Here is a 4,323-nt window from a genome sequence, read left to right as displayed (position 1 = left end):
ACATCTGGCTTCTAGATTCTACAAGGCTATATCTTAATAATTTTAAAACGTCTTTTTAATCAAGTGGGCAGTTGCTTATATGCCCACTGAATCTCAGAAGCACAAACTTTTGGAAAATATTTAGCATCCCTATCCACCTCAATTTTACAGATAATTAGTGCAGTCACCACTTTAAAAATGACACAAAGTTTCCTGACACAAGGATTATGTTCCTCGATCACTGAGGAAGGAAAAATGAAGAACTTTCTTTTTTCAAAGTTCAATGGACATATCCTTTAGTGAAAGGATATGTGTCTTATTTTAAAAAGACTGACATTCAGTAAATATTTGAAAGATACAAACATATTGTCTTAAAGAATAGTTAAGATTTGTGGGGTTTTTTTTCCCCAAAACACAAAAACGCAAGACAATTTTATTCTTCCTATTAGCATTGAAACAAAATGGGTTATTTGAGATGTGGGAACTCTCACTAAATGTTGACATTTTCAGTTCAACCCTCAATAGGTGTTTTTGTTTATTTATTTTATAACTTTCTAATATTCTTTTGGTGTTTTCATTTATTTATTTATTTTATAACTTTCTAATATTCTATTAAGCTTTTTTTAACTTTAAACTTTTTATTTTGTATTGAGGTACAGCCAACTAACAATGTTGTGGTAGTTTCAGGTGAACAGAGAAGGGACTCAACCATATATGTATGTGTATCCACTCTCCCTCAAACACCCCTCCCATCCAGGCTGTCACACAACATTGAGCAGAGCACCACACGCTGTACAATAGGTCTTTGCTGGTTATCCATTTTAAACACAGCAGTGTGTACATGACCTTCCCAAAGTCCCTAACTATCCCTTCTCCCCCACAATCATGAGTTCATTTTCTAAGTCTGTGAGTCTTTTTAATAGGCGTTTTTAAATGTCCTCAATTTCAACCCCCATGCCCTTTGTGTTAATTATGGGCATCATAATTGGATTGTGAGGCACTTCCCTGGCGGTCCAGTGGTTAAGACTCCATGCTTCCACTGCAGGGGGTGTTGGTTCCATTCCCAATCAGGGAAATAATGTCCTGTATGCCATATGGCCAAAACAAACAAAAAAATAACTGGGTTATAGCACAGTTTTTCCTTCAATATGAGTCACCTTACTACTACAGGTGTACACCTGATGCCACCTGTAAGTCTCTTCTCAGTTTCCCATTGCACGTGGCACAATCAGTGGTGGGAGGATGGTTTTACCTTTAGTGACACCGATCAGTTCTTTCACCTACAGGGTGATGGGGATCAGTGTCCATATCGCTTTCATAGAGGAGAAATGGCACAGTATCTCACCTTTACATATAAGTTCATCTCTCCCATGTACAAACTAGAAAAAATCAGTGAAAAAGAACAGGGGCTGATGAGCCAATGTCTCAAGTTCTCACCTGAGTCCAGCTTTGTTGTTGTTCAGTCACTCAGTTGTGCCCGACTCTTTGCAACCCCATGGAACGCAGCATGCCAGGCTTCCTGTCCATCACCATCTCCCAGAGTTTGCTCAAAGTCATGTCCATTGAGTCAGTGATGCCATAGAACCATCTGATCTTCTGTCATACCCTTCTCGTTCTGCCTTCAATATTTCCCAGCATCAGGATCTTTTCCAATCAGTCAGTTCTTCACATCAGTTGGCCAAAGTACTGGAGCTTCAGCTTCAGCATCAGTCCTTCTAATGAATATTCAAGATTGATTTCCTTTAGGATTGACTGGTTGGATCTCCTTGCAGTCCAAGGGACTCTCAGGAGTCTTCTCCAACACCACAGCTCAAAAGCATCAATTCTTTGGTGTTCAGCCTTCTTTATAGTCCAACTCTCACATCCATACATGACTACTGGAAAAACCATAGTTTTGACTAGACGGACCTTTGTTGGCAGAGTAATGTCTCTGCTTTTTAATATACTGTCTAGGTTTGTCATAACTTTTCTTTCAAGGAGCAAGTGTTTTTTTAGTTTCATGGCTGCAGTCACCATCTGCAGTGATTTTGGAACCCAAGAAAATAAAGTCTCTCTCTGTTTCTATTGTTTCGCAACCTATTTGTCATGAAGTAATGGGACCAGATGCCATGATCTTGGTTTTTTGAATGTTGAGTTTTAAGCCAGTTTTTTCACTCTCCTTAGCATGTGAATAACATGCAGTTCATCCTTTGGGCTTGAACTGGGTCTCTTCCAGTCATTCTAAACTCTTTTAAAATTGACTCCATACACTGGATACATCACACTGAGGAGGATCATGGGTTCTTGGATTTTAGGAGTCACCCCACATTCTCATTATTACCCTACAGTTAAGGGATAAGCCCCTTCTCATGGGATTAAGAAACTCTATGCATCAGTGTAATCAGTGAAATGAATGGCTAGCTTTGAAGATGAGCTGACTTGGGGACAATTCCAGCTGTGTCTCTCACAGCTCCCATCATTATGTAGAGAGTATAAACACTGGAGAAGCTACCATTCTCTGTGCACATCTCACACTTGCCCACCAAGCATATTCCTCTCACCATGCTGTCACAAGTCATGGCCCCATTCCTCATGCCACTGGCTCTAGAGGCTACTGTCATGCTGCACCAACCAAACTTTTTTTTTCTTTAATATCTGGAAATTAAGTTCAATAGTAATCATTTTTAACAACTTTACAAAGTAGGCTTTAGTAATGATTTAATGGATAGGACACCCTAGACACAGGCCATAAAAAATTTTAAATGCACACACTGGACTTCATAAATATTAAAAAACTTTTGTGCCTAAAGACATTATCAACCAAGTGAAAATGCAACTGACAGAATGAGAGATCATATTTACAAGTCATAAATTTGATAAGGGCTTAATCTCTGGAACAGAGAACTTCTAAACTTAACTGAAAAAAATCAAACAATGTGAAAAGACATTTTCTTAAAGAAGATATATGCAGGGTTAATAAGTGTATGAGAAGATGTTCAACAGGACTTCTCTGGCAGTCTAGTGGTTATGACTCTGTGATTCCACTGCATGGGGTATGGATTTGATCGCTGGTCAGGCAACTAAGATCCAACATGCCATAAGGTGTGGCCAAAAAGAGAAAGAAGTACTGACAAAGGTGTGGAGAAACTGGCACCCTTGTGCATGGTGGTGGAAACATAAAATGGTACAGTTTTGTGGAGATGAGTATGAACATTTCTAAAAAGAAATTTTAAAAATTGCCATATGATCTAACAATTCCACTTATGGATAGTGTAGTGTTTAGTCACTCAGTCGTGTCCAACTCTTTGCAACCATATGAACTGTAGCCCACCGGGCTTCTCTGCCCATGGGATTTCCCAGGCAAGAATACTGGAGTGGGTTGCCATTTCCTTCTCCAGAAGATTTTCCAGACCCAGGGATTGAACCCTGATTTTCCACATAGGAGACAGGTTCTTTACCATCTGAGCCACCATGGAAGCCCCAAACCTCATGTACGGATATACACCCCAAATAATTGAAAGCATAGTCTTGAAGACATAGCTGAACACCGTGTTTATAGCATCACTATCCATAATAGCTAATAGATGGAAGCAATCCAAGGATAAAACATGGAAGCAATCATCCAGGGATGAATGGATAAGTAAAACATGGTATATGCATACAAATAATGAAACATTATTCATCTTTACAAAGGAAGGAAATATTGACACATGCCACAACATGGATGAACCTTTAGGTCGTTATACTAAGTGTGCTGAAGTCACAAAACACAAACTTGTGTGATTCCAATCGTAGGAGGAACCTAGATAGTCAAATTCACAGAATCAGAAAGTAGAATGGTATTTTCCAGGGGGCTGGGAGGAGGGTGTAATGGAAAGTTGCTGACTAAGTGGTATACAGTTTTAATTTTGCAAGATGAGAGTTTTGAAGATCGATAGTGGTGACGGTTGCACAGCAATATTGATGTATTTAATAATTCTGGAGAAAACTCGTGAAAGTCCCCTGGACAGCAAGGAGATCAAACCATTCAATGCTAAAGGAAATCAAGCCTGAATATTCTTTGGAAGGACTGACGCTGAAGCTGAAGCTGAAGCTCCAATACTTTGGCCACCTGATGCGAAGAGCCAACTTATTGGAAAAGACCCTGATGCTGGGAAAGATTGAGGACAGGAGGAGAAGGGAACAACAGAGCATAAGATGGTTGGATGGCATCACTGACTCAATGGACTTGAGTATGAGCAAATTCTGGGAGATAGTGAAGGACAGGGAAGCCTGACATGTTTCTGTCAATGGGGTTGCAAAAAGTTGGACACAAATTAGCAATTGAAAAACAACAATATACTTAAAATGTACGTAATGAATTGT

General features: G+C 39.5%; 1 long non-coding RNA gene across 1 annotated transcript; it reads right to left on the bottom strand.

Moving 5' to 3' along the window:
• Window positions 1-550: 550 nt before the first annotated feature.
• On the bottom strand, window positions 551-1,624 carry LOC147349942 (uncharacterized). The gene is made up of 2 exons (XR_015150600.1): window positions 1,417-1,624; window positions 551-1,062 (listed from the first exon to the last, which is right to left on the bottom strand). It is a non-coding gene; the product is annotated as an uncharacterized LOC147349942 (long non-coding RNA).
• Between the last annotated feature and the right edge of the window lie 2,699 nt (window positions 1,625-4,323).

This window comes from Bos grunniens, chromosome 21 (assembly GCF_055505025.1).
Source record: "Bos grunniens cultivar Pamir isolate PY7600 chromosome 21, Bosgru_T2T1.0, whole genome shotgun sequence".
In the NCBI taxonomy this organism is placed as follows: Eukaryota; Metazoa; Chordata; class Mammalia; order Artiodactyla; family Bovidae; genus Bos; species Bos grunniens.
The sequence above is the reverse complement of the archived record's forward strand: the minus strand, read 5'-3'. Positions and strand labels throughout refer to the sequence as shown.